General features: G+C 40.2%; 2 protein-coding genes across 4 annotated transcripts in view; both read left to right on the top strand.

Annotated features, from left to right (window-relative positions):
• Positions 1–17,766, top strand: part of LOC126457485 (mitochondrial ribosome-associated GTPase 2) — a 176,040-nt gene that overhangs the window by 12,002 nt on the left and 146,272 nt on the right. The window lies entirely within an intron of this gene.
• LOC126457484 (semaphorin-2A) overlaps positions 1–17,766 on the top strand; it is a 39,760-nt gene that overhangs the window by 7,701 nt on the left and 14,293 nt on the right. Inside the window, exon 1 of one of the 2 annotated variants that reach the window (XM_050093779.1) lies at positions 14,815–14,913. The exons of the other annotated variant lie outside the window; for it this stretch is intronic. The gene's annotated coding sequence lies outside the window, so the exon portion shown is untranslated. Of the gene's footprint in view, positions 1–14,814; positions 14,914–17,766 lie in introns of those variants that run through there. 2 annotated transcript variants of the gene reach the window in all.

The raw sequence follows: 17,766 nt of genomic DNA, 5'->3' as shown, positions 1-17,766 counted from the left end.
AAGATTGCATTGACAAGAGTGTGGGAGATGTCTCCAACATGATCACCCATGCCGCTGGAACTACCATCCTCATTCTGTAAGCCTATTGTGCTGTTGGCTGGTGCCGTGGTGAACCAAAAACATTGCAGCAGCGATTCAGGATTGTCAAAGGGCCCTGCAGTGTCTCAAGCAGCATTCTTCACAGACCATCGTTGTCATTTTTAATCGGATCCTTGCTAAAGCTTGGTATCTCATTCAGTGCAGTATGAAAGAATGCAGGGATCAATACACTGGTCACCCCTGCGCTGTATGTTGACAACTTTTGCCTTTAGTATAGCTCTCAAGCTGTAGCCTTGGCTGAACGCCTTATTCAAGGTGCCATCCAAAGGGCCTTCATTTGGACTCTTTCACGTGCCATCCAGTTCTCTCTCTCGCGAAAAGGTGAATCATCCCCTGACCCAGAACTCTACTCGGGTACCGAGTGCTTGGATGTTGTTGCTCATTTTCACTCCACTCTCCTCCTCGTTTACCAGGCCCTGATCTCATTCTGATTGCCAGTCTTATGGCTCAGTAGCACCTTCAGATTTGATAGTTTTGCACCCAGTTTATCATCCTGGAGTAAGATTTGACACAGTCACCTTCTGGACTAGTCCCATAGACAGCCTTCTTGTCGAAGTGGGGATCTTTCCTCTTTAGCTCCAACAATACAAACTATTGCTCACTTATGCACCATCCAATAATTTCCTGACCATCCAACTTATCAAATTATTTTTCCATAGAAGCGGCATCAACCTCATGACCTGCCTCCAATGGGATTACTGTTTGAAATGCATCTCAGTGCCCTCTGCCAAGACCTTTGTTCTTTTAGAATGTACTCTCTGTGTTTCCTCATGCTCTCTCCCTCCATCCTCCTTGGTTAGTGCTCAGGTAACAAATTAGGATGAATCTCTTTCAAGAACCTAAATTATCAGTTGTTACCATGACCATTCAGCATATGCTCCCTTCAGCTCTTCAGGAGTATCACTGTGCTACTGTGATTTACAGTGACAACACTAAAACTGTGGATAGAAAAGGATATGCTCTTACATTTCCTGCCTGTCAGGAATGACATTTGTTGCAGGGAACATGCAGTGTCTCTTATGGTGGAGCTGATGGTCATTAACAGCGTCCCACATTGTATTAACCTCCCTCGACTGCATTTCAATTTGTAATGACTCAATAAGCAGTCTCCAGACTGTTGATCGATGTTATTCATGTCACCCTTTACTGTGAGCTTAGTCATACTGCCTGCTCTGTTGTCTGAGGGTGCTAAGTCATATGGGTATTGCAGAGAATTAACTCACTGATGGTTTTGTTACAGAAGCTATTACTTACCCAAAAATCTCAGGCGCATATTTGTAGATGCAAATAAGTCCTCTGCTCAGCATCTAGTGGTTTACTGCCCACCCTAATAATTTGCACACTATCAAGGAGAGTACTGCTGCATGACATTCATCTTTCCGTTGCTCCCAGAAGGAATCCACCTCTTACGTTGCCTTTACATCAGTCATACCACATTAACCCAAAGTTTTATTTTACATAATGAGCCACCCCCGCATAGTGATTGTGGAGTTGTCAAGATCTGTGTGTAAACATCTAGTGCCACATACTTCTGGAAACTTAACACGGGCTTATCACTCCGTATCATGTAGAACTACTGCTGCATTACATTCCAAATGTGGACCAACATGCTATTACACGATGATCATAATGTGTGGCTCATCAGTGTATATCATCATCATAAGGCACAGGGGAATGGAAATATGTAAAACTAATTGTTCAAAATTCCCTGATGTGAATACTGATCAGAACTTAAATTGAAAACCACCTACACTGTTGGCCATTAAAATTGCTATCCCAGTAAGGGTACCATTAGCCTACCCGGTTAGCCATGCGGTCTAACGCACTGCTTTCCAGGCGGGAAGGCGTTCTGGTCCCTGGCACGAATCTGCCCGGTAGATTAGTGTCAAGGTCCAGTGTGCTGGCCAGTCTGTGGATGGTTTTTAAGGCGGTTTTCCATCTGCCTCGGCAAACAGGATGGTTCCCCTTATTCCGCCTCAGTTACACTGTGTCGGTGATTGCTGCACAAACACTATCTCCACATATGCGTACGTCACATGTACTCTACCATGCAAATATTGGGGCTACACTCACGTGGTGTGAGATGTTTCCGAGGGGTCCACTGGGGGCTGAACCGCACAATAACCTTGGGTTCAGTGTGGGGCAGCGGTTTGGGGAGTGGACTGCTGTAGCCTGTTGTGGGGTTGTGAACCACTGATGGCTGCAGTGGGGACGAAGCCTCTCCATCCTTTCTAGGTCCCCAGTTTCCATTCAATTCAATACAAGGGTACCACAAAAAGGATGAAGAATAGATGATTAAATTCTTAGGTGATTTGCAGGTGTATAGCATGTGAAATTTAGCAAACAGAACTGCCACTTCCGGTGACAACAGTGGTTTGAAACCAGTTCGATATAGAGTAAAAATGAGAATGGTCGACACATACAAATATTTCATCCATGCTGCTTCGGTTCTGTGCCACAGTTCAACAATAGTAACTACTGGCAAATGGTGGTGTGCTATTCTCTTGGTGACCCATAACTTAGTAGTGTCATTCGGACACTACTCTTGTGAGGCTACTGAGATAATGCTTGGCGTTGGGTTTGACTCTCCTGAACTCTTTAATTTCAAATTTGCATGGTAGTTGTGGGATCCTGACCAACATTCGCAGCAGTATTGAGAACAATAAACTTCTAGCACGATAGACCATGTTCATGCTGCTGGCGGGTTCTGATACATGCCAGTAGACATTTCTCATTCTCACAAACAGCTAACATTCAAATGTGGCATCTGAATGAAAACGTGATGCGTAATATTTTTAGTTAGTTTTGTGTTCTATAGATCATTTGCATGATTAATCGTAATGATGTAGAACTTGTCATTTTACATTCACATGTAAATATGGCTACATGCTGAGCATTTACAAGGTGGTTTGTGTTTCTTTTAAATACAGGTATTAGTTTTTCTTCCCCACCATCTTATTCACAATACAGTCATAGAAATTCTCCTACTGAATATGAGGAGTTGCCAAGAACAAACTTCCTCGGTTTGTTTTCAAATTTAACTTCACTGTCTATTAAGACATTTTATATCATGGAGGAGAACAGTAGTTTTAACTCGGGGCTGCTTTGTGCAATTCTTTTTGTGCTAAATCAATCTTAATGCAGAATAATGAACACCATTTTTTCTTGTGGTGTTGTAGTTATGTACATAATTGCCCCTTGTGAACTGGAGCAGATTATTTACAACAAACTTCATGAGGGAATAAAGATACATTGAAGCAGAAGTCAAAATGTCTCACTCTTTAAACAGACACCTGCAAGATGATTGTGGATGAGCACCACATGTTATTCTTATGTTATGTTTTTGTTTTTGAGCAGTGAAGACTTTCTTTCTGGTGTCTCTTGCCAAAATTTGCAATGATTCGAAGTGCAAATTACGCTGAACTATGTTGTTTTAGGCATTTCAAAATGTTCCACCCCATCCCCAGTCTAAATTCTCATCAATATGTACACCAAAAAATTATGTCGTTCACACCATAGTTATTATTTTCTCACCGTATATTACACTTTTCATTGTTATAGTACCACTTACATGTGCAGAATTCAATATGTTGTGTATTTTGAAATAATGAAAGTGTGTCCATTCACAGAAAACCATTCAATAATATTTTTAAGAACATTAGCTACTTTCTTCTAGTGCTGTGTGTATGTGTGAATTGTTTACAAGTGTAATCTGCAAAAGGCACTAATTCTGCTCATTGTACATTAGAGTGAAGGCCTTTTATGTATATGAAAAATGAAAGTGGACCTATACAGAATTTATATGGCATTATTCCAAAGTACTCCTATCCACTCTGTTAGGTTTCTCTCAAATGTTAAAGTCATTTGTATGTCCAAGCTTGTACCACAGTTTGATGTGCTAAAATCTATGATGCAGTTTTACTGACACTGTTGTATTATAGATCTTTTCAAAAGCTTAGTTCACATTTATGTGTAATTTGTGGAGTCAGTGGTGAAAACATTAGAAAATTAGCTTACTTTGCATACTTCCATTCAATTAGTGAAGAAATAGCCATAGTTTTTAAAATAATATTGCATTTATAAATGCAACACTAGGAACAAAATGGCCCCCATTATGCACAACTCAAACTATGTCTTGCACAGAAAGGAGCATAGTATGCAGCAGTAAAACTATCTGGCATCTCCCTATCAGTTAAAGGTGCCAACAGACAGTGAAATTTTTAAAAAGAATTTGAAGTCATTTCTGCTTGACAATTACCCCTATTCCATACATATGAGTAGATAGTACGTATGTGGTATGTTACATTTTATCAAATTTTTGTTTGTTAAAACATGAGATCCAGTTTTGTAAATGATCATATAACAATATTTTAAATTAGAGAATGTACCTATTTATAAACCTACTGATGTATTGCACATCACAAAGTTCTCACAAATATGATCTGTAGAACATGCAAGAAAACTAAACTAAACCTGCGAAGGGGAGAAGAAATATTTCTGGAGTAGTTTTGTTGCCAGTGAGTGACACCGATAGATGCAGGGCTGAAAGAGTGCTAGCACAAGTTCACATGAATGAAAGATTTTAGTTGCTGTCTTGGGGACGTGAACCACTTGCTAGGTAAGTGAAAGAAAATAAGATTTTACACCTTATAAAGAAATTATAATTAATCAGGGGCTTAGTCATTACAGTGCAGGAGTTGAGTAAATATTTCACTGGCATCTCTTCATTCCAGAACTTTAGTAGACCATTGCAGTTAAATGATCAATACGGAGCTTTGACTAATATGCTTGCATGAGATCATAACGCATGAACCAATCAGCCAGTCTTACTGTAGTATGGATGGTTTAAAGTTCTCCAATTAATGCATACGATTCCAGGAGGAGATGTTGACTCTGATGATAATTTGTTGCTACTGAATTGTGGCTTGAAACTGAAGAAATTGCAAAAAGGTAGGAGTTTAATGAGATAATACTCAAGTAAATTGATAGAACCAGGAACTGGTGTTTGATTGGAACAGGAAAGGAATGCAGTAGAAGACAATAGGGTAGCTGTGAGAGAGACAAAATTGTGAAGGTGCCAGAGGATCACATGAATAAAAAGAAAGTGCCTTGGAAAAATCCCTGAATAACACAGGAGATATTAAATTTAATTGTTGAAAGGAGAAACTGCAAAAATTCAGAAAATGAAGCAAGCAGAAAGGGCAGCAGGTATCTAAAAAATGAGATTAACAGAAAATGCAAAATAGATAATCAGAAATGGCTAGGGGAAAAATACAAGGCTATGGAAACATCTATGACAAGGGGAAAGATACATGCTGCCTATAAGAAAATGAGAGACCTTTGCAGAAGCAGCCACATGAATATCAAGAATTCAGGTGGCAAGCCATTGCTAAGCAAAGAAGGGAAAAGTGAAAGGTAGAGGGAATATGTAGATGGTCTATATAAGGGGGAAAAAAAACTTGAGGATGGTGTCATAGAAAGAGAAGAGAGAGAAGGTAAAGGTGAGATGTGAGCTGTGATACTGCAAGAAGAATTTGACAGAGTACTGAAAGATTTAAGTGGAAACAAGGCCACTGGAGTAGACGAAATTACCTCAGAATTACTGAGTTCCGTGGGAGAGCCACATGTGACAAAATCATTCCATCTGTTGCACAGGATACATGAAACAGGCGACGTATCCTCTACGTATGAGGATTATGTGATAATTCAAATTCCTAAGAAGGCTTGTGTGAATTTTACCGAACCATCAGTTTAATAAGTAGTGGTGCAAAGTATTGACACAAATTATTTAAAGAAGAAAGGAAAACTTGTAGAAGCCAAATTGGGTGTAGATCAGTTTGGCTCCTGGAGACAATACTGATCTTACATCTTATCTTAAAAGACAAGATGAAGAAATACAAACCCAGATTTTTCAATTACTGATAAAATTATCTAATTGGATAGATAAAAAATCTACTTACCAAGTGGCGTCAGATCACACACATAAGAGACTGTTGTGATTCGCAACAGTATTTTGTGTGTGTGTTCCGCCGCTGCTTGGTGAGTAGATTTTTTATCTATCCATTTAAATAAACCCATATTTTTATAGCATTTGTAGATATAGAGAAAACCTTTGACAATGTTGATTTGACTACACTCTTTGAAATTTTGAAGCTGGAATGGATAAATTGCAGGGAGCTAAAGGTTAATTACTAAGTAGTAAGTATTTGTAATTATCAACTGATTCTACTGGGTACCAGTAGTTGAGAAGGGAGCGAGATAGGGTTGTAGCTTATCCCTGATGTTATTCAGTCTATGCATTGAGGAAGCAGTAAATGAAACCAAGGACAAATTATGAAAGGAAGTAAAGTTCAGGAACAAGATATAAAAAATTTTAGGTTTGATCCCTCAGGTTTTCTTGGTTCGATTGCTGTGGGTATGCTGTTGGATGTTCTGCTGAGCTGTTTCCATTTGTTGCACAATATTTCAGTGTCGTCGTAACTGCCGTCTGCTTCACGTCTGCTGTGCAGCGAGCTACCTTAATTTAAGTATTAACTGTATTTTTCTTACTTGTCACTTCTTCTTCCATGTGTATTTGCTTTTAGGAAGCTTTAATTGTCGGGTGCTATTAATAGTGTTCCATAGATTTCGTGTTTGTTTTGAATACAGTCAGAGAGAGTCCCTTTAGTCAGCCATAGTGCCAGTAGTGCTAGTGTTTGTTTTCAATACAGTCCAGAGACAGGTAGTGCTATTTTCATTGTTTTCTACAAGAAGTGCCTAGCAACCACAGTTTAGTTAATAAACAGCCGCCTTTAGTGAATTAGCAGTCTAGTTAAAGGTTGATTAACTCTCTTCAGTAAATTGATTCCTTAGGATGGATAGGATGTGCGACTGCTGTGTGCGGACGCAGGAGGAGCTGGCCACTGTTCGCGAACAGCTGAGCGTGTTGATGGCCGCGGTCAGCCGTCTTCAGGCTGCTGCCTCGGAGTGTAGCGGCAGTGGAGAGTCTGGTGCGTCGCAAGGTACACCCCAGGTGTTACATGCTTCACCCACTGTCCCTGCTGTCGAGACATCTTCGCGTGTACTGGGCGCGGTTGGGCCACCCTCTCCCCAAGGGGAGTGGCGGGTTCAGCGGCGTTCGCGGCGCACGAGGCGGAGGGTCAATGAGTAGGCTGGCCGTGTGGCATCGCCCGCTCTGCCTGTGAGTGGACATGTGGCTGCTCCTTCAGCAAGGTCCGAGCAGGCACACGGGGGGAGGGGTTTATTAGTTATTGGGAGCTTCAACGTTAGGCGGGTGATGGAGCCCCTTAGGGAAATAGCGGGAAGGTCGGGGAAGGAGGCCAGTGTTCACTCTGTCTGCTTGCCAGGGGGTCTCATCCGAGATGTGGAGGAGGCTCTGCCGGCGGCGATAGAGAGCACTGGGTGCACCCGACTGCAAATTGTTGCTCATGTCGGCACCAATGACTCCTGCCGTCTGGGTTCAGAGGTCATCCTCAGTTCGTACAGGCGGTTGGCGGTATTGGTGAAGGCGGAAAGCCTCGCTCGCGGGGTGAAATCGGAGCTAACTATTTGTAGTATCGTTCCCAGAACCGATCGCGGTCCTCTGGTTTGGAGCCGAGTGGAAGGCTTAAACCAGAGGCTCAGACGATTCTGCGGAGATCTGGGGTGCAAATTTCTCGACCTCCGCTATTGGGTGGAGAAATGTAGGGTCCCCCTGAATAGGTCAGGCGTGCACTACATGCCGGAAGCGGCTACAAGGGTAGCGGAGTACGTGTGGAGTGCACATGGGGGTTTTTTTAGGTTAGAGAATCCCCTCCCTAGGCCCGACAAGACGCCTCCTGAGACGCAGCAAGGTAGGAGTAGGCAAAATGCAACAGGGAATAACAATATTAATGTGCTAATAGTAAACTGCAGGAGCGTCTACAGAAAGGTCCCAGAACTGCTCTCATTAATAAACGGTCACAACGCCCATATAGTACTAGGGACAGAAAGTTGGCTGAAACCAGATGTAAATAGTAATGAAATCCTAAACTCAGATTGGAATGTATACCGCAGAGACAGGCTGGACAGTGAAGGGGGAGGCGTGTTTATAGCGATAAGAAGTGCAATAGTATCGAAGGAAATTGACGGAGATCCGAAATGTGAAATGATTTGGGTGAAGGTCACGGTTAAAGCAGGCTCAGACATGGTAATTGGATGTCTCTATAGGCCCCCTGGCTCAGCAGCTGTTGTGACTGAGCACCTGAAGGATAATTTGGAAAATATTTCGAGTAGATTTCCCCACCATGCTATAGTTCTGGGTGGAGATTTTAATTTGCCGGATATAGACTGGGAGACTCAGACGTTCCTAACGGGTGGCAGGGACAAAGAATCCAGTGAAATTTTTTTAAGTGCTTTATCTGTAAACTACCTTGAGCAGTTAAACAGAAAACCGACTCGTGGCGATAACATATTAGACCTTCTGGTGACAAACAGACCCGAACTATTTGAAAAAGTTAACGCAGAACAGGGAATCAGCGATCATAAAGCGGTTATGGCATCGATGATTTCAGTCGTAAATAGGAATATTAAAAAGGGTAGGAAGATTTTTCTGTTTAGAAAAAGTGACAAAAAGCAGATTTCAGAGTACCTGTTGGCTCAACACAAAAGTTTTGTCTCAAGTACAGATAGTGTTGAGGATCAGTGGACAAAGTTCAAAACCGTCGTACATAATGCGTTAGATGAGTATGTGCCAAGCAAGATCATAAGAGATGGAAAAGAGCCACCATGGTACAACAATAGAGTTAGAAAACTGCTGCGGAAGCAAAGGGAACTTCACAGCAAACATAAACATAGCCAAAGCCTTGCAGACAAACAAAAATTACGCGAAGCGAAATGTAGTGTGAGGAGGGCTATGCGAGAGGCGTTCAATGAATTCAAAAGTAAAGTTCTATGTATTGACTTGGCAGAAAATCCTAAGAAATTTTGGTCTTATGTCAAAGTGGTAGGTGGATCAAAACAAAATGTCCAGACACTCTGTGACCAAAATGGTACTGAAACAGAGGATGATAGACTAAAGGCCGAAATACTAAATGTCTTTTTCCAAAGTTGTTTCACAGAGGAATATTGCACTGTAGTTCCTTCTCTAGATTGTCGCACAGATGACAAAATGGTAGATATCGAAATAGACGACAGAGGGATAGAGAAACAATTAAAATCGCTCAAAAGAGGAAAGGCCTCTGGACCTGATGGGATACCAGTTCAATTTTACACAGAGTACGCAAAGGAACTTGCCCCCCTTCTTGCAGCGGTGTACCGTAGGTCTCTAGAAGAGCGTAGCGTTCCAAAGGATTGGAAAAGGGCACAGGTCATCCCCGTTTTCAAGAAGGGACGTCGAGCAGATGTGCAGAACTATAGACCTATATCTCTAATGTCGATCAGTTGTAGAATTTTGGAACACGTATTGTGTTAGAGTATAATGACTTTTCTGGAGACTAGAAATCTACTCTGTAGGAATCAGCATGGGTTTCGAAAAAGACGGTCATGTGAAACCCAGCTCGCGCTATTCGTCCACGAGACTTAGAGGGCCATAGATACGGGTTCACAGGTAGATGCCGTGTTTCTTGACTTCCGCAAGGCGTTCGATACAGTTCCCCACAGTCGTTTAATGAACAAAGTAAGAGCATATGGACTATCAGACCAATTGTGTGATTGGATTGAGGAGTTCCTAGATAACAGGACGCAGCATGTCATTCTCAATGGAGAGAAGTCTTCCGAAGTAAGAGTGATTTCAGGTGTGCCGCAGGGGAGTGTCATAGGACCGTTGCTATTCACAATATACATAAATGACCTTGTGGATGACATCGGAAGTTCACTGAGGCTTTTTGCGGATGATGCTGTGGTGTATCGAGAGGTTGTAACAATGGAAAATTGTACTGAAATGCAGGAGGATCTGCAGCGAATTGACGCATGGTGCAGGGAATGGCAATTGAATCTCAATGTAGACAAGTGTAATGTGCTGCGAATACACAGAAAGATAGATCCTTTATCATTTAGCTACAAAATAGCAGGTCAGCAACTGGAAGCAGTTAATACCATAAATTATCTGGGAGTACGCATTAGGAGTGATTTAAAATGGAATGATCATATAATGTTGATCGTTGGTAAAGCAGATGCCAGACTGAGATTCATTGGAAGAATCCTAAGGAAATGCAATCCGAAAACAAAGGAAGTAGGTTACAGTACGCTTGTTCGCCCACTGCTTGAATACTGCTCAGCAGTGTGGGATCCGTACCAGATAGGGTTGATAGAAGATATAGAGAAGATCCAACGGAGAGCAGCTCGCTTCGTTACAGGATCATTTAGTAATCGCGAAAGCGTTACGGAGATGATAGATAAACTCCAGTGGAAGACTCTGCAGGAGAGACGCTCAGTAGCTCGGTACAGGCTTTTGTCAAAGTTTCGAGAACATACCTTCACCGAAGAGTCAAGCAGTATATTGCTCCCTCCTACGTATATCTCGCGAAGAGACCATGAGGATAAAATCAGAGAGATTAGAGCCCACACTGAGGCATACCGACAATCCTTCTTTCCACGAACAATACGAGAATGGAATAGAAGGGAGAACCGATAGAGGTACTCAAGGTACCCTCCGCCACACACCGTCAGGTGGCTTGCGGAGTATGGATGTAGATGTAGATGTAGATTGACCCAGCTGTCCTCTTCAGGTGCTGCAAGTTTGGTTCTTAAGTGTACTCGCTGGCTGGTCTCCAACCAGACTGGATTGGTAGTCAAAATATAGTGAAAACAGTGCAGACACCACCACCTGGAAGCCCACTGTCAATTTTGAGGCTTGTTGATGAAATCATATTTCTGTTAAAGATGACAAATGGCTTGAAAGAGCAGTTGAATGGAATTGTCTTGAAAAGAGATTATGAGAGGGACGTCAACAAAAGTCAAACAAGGGTAATGGAATGAAGTCATATTAAATCAGCTAATGCTGAATGAATTAGGTTATGAAATGAGACACTAAAGGTGGTAGATGAGTTTTGCTGTTTGTGCAGCAGAATAACTGATGATGATCAGAGTAGAGAGAATGTGAAATGCAGGCTTGTAATAGCAAGAAAAGAAATTGTGAAAAGAGGAATTTGTTAACATGTAATATACATGTAAATGAGGGGTTCAGAGCACAAGTGGCATAACTCCACTTTTCGTTGAAAGTGAGTTACAGAGATACTCATTAACAGAGGGACATCTACAATTCAGAGTTGTAAGTACATATCTCTGAGGTTTCATCATCTGTGCATAGAGTGCAGCACTGTGTTGGTGCTTTAACTGTTTCCCGCCTTTATTCATACAACATACATATGTCCATGTGCATTAGTAGCAGATGGAATGTGAAGGTTCTTGTTGTGACCATATTTTGGAGTGTTGTTCAGAATATTCACCAGACAGCGAGGAAAATGTTCCTATGAATGATACTGTGACAAGTAAGCCACACCAATAATAATTAGTAATATTCTACACATAGCCAAAATGAATAAGACACTATTTCTAACCTAATCTGTTGAAGGGTGTGCTGAACATACAATAACTGTATTGTAGCATAGAACCACAGTATTTGACATAACTTTATTTACCATACTTTTAGTTTCCGAGGAAGTGCACAGGGGATGTAAAAAGATGCGAACTCCCAACGCATGGAAATGGAACATCCGTAAGAATAACAAGAACAGCAGACAATCGTATATATATCGTAGTGGAAATAACGTACCAGAAAAGTACAAAGAAAACACTTGAAGGATGGATCTCGTTCACCAAAAGCAGTCTCATGCAAATACTTTCTTAGGGTGGAAAATAATAGTATACAGGTGTGCAAAAAGTACTTCTTAGAGACATATCAAATAAATGAAGGGAGATTATACAGGTGTATAGGAAAGGAGGAAATGTTTGCTGTGACGGATTCATGAGGAAGAAAAACACCTGTAAATAAAATAGACGACAGTAGTGTTCAAGAACATATCTTATCGGAGCCAATATACCAGAAAGGATAATCCCAATCGACAATATCTCAGCCAAGGCCTCACAGTGAGAAAAAATCTATGAACTCTATATTCAATGGTGTAGGAATACTGGCAAGGAACCAGTGAAAGCAAAATATTACTATCATGTTTTCAGTTCAAACTTTAATCTATACTTCAAGCCTCCATCCAAAGATACTTGTAAAACATGCGATGAACCGCAGTTGAAGATTGCAACTGAGCACAATGTACAAAAGAGAAAGGCTGCAAAATGAGAAGGACAAACATCTAACACAGGCTGAAGAAGCAAGAAAGTCGATGAACCACTATGTGTTTACGTTCGATTTACAAAAGGCACTGCCTTTCCCAAAACTGCAGATGTCTGTTGCCTACTATAAGAGAAATTAAAATATGTATAATCTGGGATGCCATTCTTTTAATGATGGAAACAGATACATGTACATGTGAGATGAAACAGGAGGAGGTCGAGGTTCCCAAGATGTTGTGTCCTGGGTTGTGAAACACCTTAAAGAATACACAAAGACGTACAAAGTAATAACTGCATATTCTGATTCATATACAGGGCAGAAATGTAATTGTAATACGTGAATTTCCTTGATGAAGACCCAGACATGAAAGTGGAAGTAATAAACCACAAATTTATGATACCTGGTCATAGCTACCTGCCCAGTGATGCAGAGTTTGGTCTGATTGAATTAGCCAACTGATGGGTATGATGGGTATCCATTAAATTAGCTACAAGTCAGCTGGATGCAATTGGAATGGGCAGTGCCATTTTCCATGAGGTTTAAATCAAGTTTCCGTCAAAGTGAAGAACTTCACGAAGTGGATTTTCATAAACACACATTAGGCAGACCTCTTCAAAGCCTTGCATCAGTGACACAAGGGATACTTTATAAGCCCAGGCGGACTGTGACAACCAACAACAAGAAGGATATGCTTGATCTTCTAAAATTTATTCCTCCTGTGTATCATGCATTCTTCAAGAACTCCTTTGGGAGTAGGGTTTGAGACATGTCCTCAGCAACATTCTTCATGAGATGTACGACCTTATCTTCCTCCTTCATTCTAGGATCCACTATTTTACACAACTCCAAAACGTCTTGAGTGTAGGATGCTGTAGTTTCTCCTGGACACTTGCACACTGCACTTTAATTTATCTTCAGCCTTGCACTTCTGTCATCGTGTGTCACCAAAACACTTGAGCAGTTCGGCCTGGAATACTTCCCAGCTTGTGAACTTCTCCTCATTGTTCTCATGCCATTGCTTGGCAGTGCCCTCCGAGTAGAAAAATACGTTAGCCAAACACGTGGTGTCATCTCATTTGTTAAATTTGGCTCTACGCTCATATACCTTCAGCCACTTGTTTGGATCTTGGCCATCGTCACCAGAGAACCCTGAAGGATGTCTCATGTGGTGGCACACAGTTGCTGTCATCGTAACGTCCTCTTCTTCTTCTGTATCCGATAGACTGCGATCTGTTGAATATGGCTTGAACTCAGGTTTCTCGCCACGTAAATGATGGCTCCGTTGTGGCCTGATGGGAGCCAATGTTTCATCGATAATGTGCACTATCACAAGTTCTGATACCCAGCGCCTCCACCAGAATAATGTCACATTGAAGAAGGTGTAATTAGATGACTGACAAACACTTCCTTCACTTAACGAAGGTTTTTCAGCACTTGCACATACAATGGCGCGGTGCGAACAACCTCCGGCCAGAACACATACAGTATATATACAGCTACAGAACATTCCAGTACAATGATTCTAGAATGTACTCAAACCAAATATAGAAATTAAAATTGTGCAGTCCAGATGAGTTTTGAACTCACGACCGACCATGCAACAGTTTAGTATCATAACCACTACACCACAGTGCTACTCAGCTTCTCCTGCGACAATATGGTTTAAAAATGGCCGGAGAGAAGTTAAAGATGACACTTGTTCAGGGTGCCCTTCAGTGTCTATCAGTGACACTCATGTCGGGAACATCAACGAACTTCTGCATGACAATCGCAGACTGACTGTCTGAGAGATTGCAGAAGAGTGTAACAACATTTCAGATGGGTCATGTCATGAAATCCTGACACAGCATCTTGGATGGATGCATTGCTGCCACCAAGTTCGTCCCAAGGGTCATGAGTCAAGACCAAGTAGACCTTCGCCTCGCAATGAGCTTCTGGATTCCACAAATGAGAACAAGATGTTCCATAAGAGAATCATAACTTACAATGTGATGTGGGTCTATGGTTATGATGCTGAGACCAAGATTCAATCTTCACAGTATGTTGGAAAGATTCTCCAAGACCAAAAATAATTCGTCAGGTCAGGTCACATGTCAAAGCCATGCCAATAGTTATCTTTGACTTTGAAGGATTAATTCCTTATGAGTTCATGCCACTGGAACAACTGTTAATCAATGGTACTATCATGATGTGTCGTGATGCCTGCAAGAAAATATGAGAAGGAAACGGCCTGAAATGTGATGAGACAATTCATGGCTCTTGCATCATGATAATGCACCCACACATCCATCCTTGTTAGTGTACGACTACTGCACAAAAAATGAAATAACTGTGCTGCCTTGTCCTCCATAGTCTCTGGACCTGGCCCCTGCGGATTTTTTTCTATTTCCAAAGTTGAAAATCCTGTTGAAATGATGAAATTTGCAAGAATAGATGAGATTTTTAAAAAATTCACAGATGGCACATCACATGATCCAGCAAGAGGCGTTCCAAGACTGCTTCCGGAAGTGAAAATGGCATTTAGATTGGTGTATCAGTTGTGGAGGAGAATGCACAACAATTAAAAGGTAAGCGTAGAAAAATTTTGTGGACAATGTTCCGGAAAAAAAATTTTTGTGGACAGTGTTCTGGAATTTTTGGAACAAACCTCGTATAGTGATGGGACATCTCACAAACTTAAATTAAATGTTTTCTCAGGGAGAGTGCGGGATTCCCATCAGAATTTAAGCAAAAACCTCCATCTCTATTTTCAAGACCACTTGCTTGCATGTTACCTGTTCTGCATTCCTAGTAATAAGTAAAACATATGGTGAGAAAATAATAAGTAGGGTGGAAACTTCAAAATTCTTACGTGTCTGTATTGATGGAAATTTAAACTGGAAGAAGCACATTTTGGAACCCTTAGAATCAATGCAAAGCTTGGGGAGAGAGAAATCAGTAAGTGTACATATTTTGCCTATTTTCTTTCAATAGTGTCTTATGGAATAACGTTCTGGGGTAATTCGTCTCTAAGAAAGAATATCTTCATGCTGCAAAAATGTGCAGTAAGAATGATATCTAGTGGTCGCCCATGATCATCTTGTAGACAACTGTTTAAGGAGTTGGGCATTTGACCACTGCTTCATGGTATATTTATTCCCTCATGAAGTTTGTTGTAAATAGTCCACTACAGTTCAAAAGGAACAATGATGTACATAATTTAATATCGGAAGGAAAAACGACATTCATTACTCCTCATTAAGGTTGAAATTAGCACATAATGGGTGCTCAATACTGCAACAAAAAATTTTGATCACTGATCCAATGATATAAAAGTCTGACAGACATCAAAGTATAATTTGAAAACAAACTGAGAAAGTTTCTCCTTGATAGCTTCTTCTATTCCATAGAAGAATTTCTGTTACTATAATGTGTAAAATCTATGCATCTTTTGTTCACTTTGGACAATACTTAAAAATGTTCAGAATGTACTAATTAATTTGCGATGTGAATGTAAAATGACTCATTCCACATTACTATGATCTATCATGCAAAGTGATCCACAGAACATGAAACTAAGTTATTTGAACATTGTATATGCCAGAAGTAGCTCAGGTTTACTAGTAACGATCCAAGAATGGCAACTGGCGAGATGTTTCTAGTATGTCACCACCTGTCAAAATCTTACATATGTACAATGAGTGACACTTAAGTTGAATAAGGGAGTCAGGAAAGAAGTTGAATCCTTCATATAGAGATGAAGAAATACTGTTTATCTGAAACATGTTGAGAAATATTACATTACTGCATTATAGCTGTGGAGGGCATTTAAGGGAGATTATCACTTCTAGTTCCACAATTTTCTTGTTACAGTTGTTATAGTTTAAAATAACCATCATTTGGAGCAGCTGGGTTCATATTCAATAACCAGTGCAATAACCATAATTTTATTTCTTACGATGATACTTGGTTTTTTGAGTGCAAAAAACTGTTCTGTCAGAAGAAGCGAACATTGATGTTGAGAGACAGTTGAATATTTAAAGTTAGAGCAGATATATATGTTTGAATCAAAATAATAAAATGAATTACAATAGCTCAGTTTTAGTGGAAGTGGAAGTCATTGCTATGTATTATCAACTAAAAATGTTGCATTTGTGTATGACATAATTGTATAAGAGTGAATATTGTTTTTTTGTAATAAAGTAAATAATTTAATGTATATTTAATGTTATCTCATTGTTTTTGTGAGATTTGTCCCAATAAATGTAAAACAAAGTGGCTAACCTTCACAGTACTTGTGACCATAGAAATAACTCCGTTATTAGTAATTACTTTCATTTTATTGGTTTCCCCACTACACACAACACAGGAGATGAACACATTATCCTACTTTTAGAAAATTTCAACAAAATAATTATAAATTGAGACTAGCAGTGACATACTGCATTTAACTCTTTATGTCCTTGTCTTATGTGTCTGGTTTCTTTTCCAGTATCTAAGTCATTGTATATTGCCAACATTAAAATCAGTAGCATAATAAAATGTAAAACTTTCTCCCCAACATTTCTTATACTGTGAAGTGGGCAGTGTTTTCATCTCACTTATGTTGCCACTGGTGTTGACATATCCGGTTTCCAGCTAAGGTAACTGCATTAATGGTCCTTCTTTACAGAGATAAATTTGTTTGTGAGGTTTTGTCTCTTAAGTATACTGTTGTTGCCATTGAAGCAACAGTAACAATGAATCGTAGCTGAGGTACAGAATGCTATGGGTTGGTTTACAACATTGACTTGCTGTCAGCTTTAAATAGCTCTAGGATTCATATCTCATCCCCTCTCCCATTCCAGCCTTTCTTATTTTCATCTCGTTTCAAAGTGTTGTATATTTTTTATTTTCATCTCTCTTCAGTTTTTTGCCCCTCTCTTCATGTATCTTCATAGCTTTCGTGCTGTCAATGCAAGTCTTAAATATTTCTCTTTCTGGTCTGTGGACTTGTCACATTTACCCAGCAATGTAAGAAGCATATAAGTTATTGTTTGATTTTCAGTGAACTTTGCTTTGTTTTAATAGTACTGTGATTGGTTCATTGATCTCAAAAGACACTTTTTATATCTAATTACTTTTACAGTTTTTAGCTTCAGTTTTACTTCTTGATTTCTCATCCCTTGTCATCGTAATGCTTGATTATTTTATTTATTTATATATTTTGCTACTCTCATATGGTATTCCTAGCCAACTTTCCCACCTTTTGAACATGCCTTTTTCATGGCTTACATGAAATGCAAAATGTATTCAAGGATTGGAATTGTAGACAGATTTCTTAAGACATACTGAAAAAAGTGATATTCTTGTCGCATGTCTGATAATTTGATAATTGTAGAGGACTGCATAAAAGGCATCTGAAGCACCTACATCTTCCATATTTTTGTAGGCTTTGTGCA

This window comes from Schistocerca serialis, chromosome 2 (genome assembly GCF_023864345.2).
Source record: "Schistocerca serialis cubense isolate TAMUIC-IGC-003099 chromosome 2, iqSchSeri2.2, whole genome shotgun sequence".
Classification (NCBI taxonomy): Eukaryota; Metazoa; Arthropoda; class Insecta; order Orthoptera; family Acrididae; genus Schistocerca; species Schistocerca serialis.
This window is presented reverse-complemented; position numbering and strand designations above follow the sequence as displayed.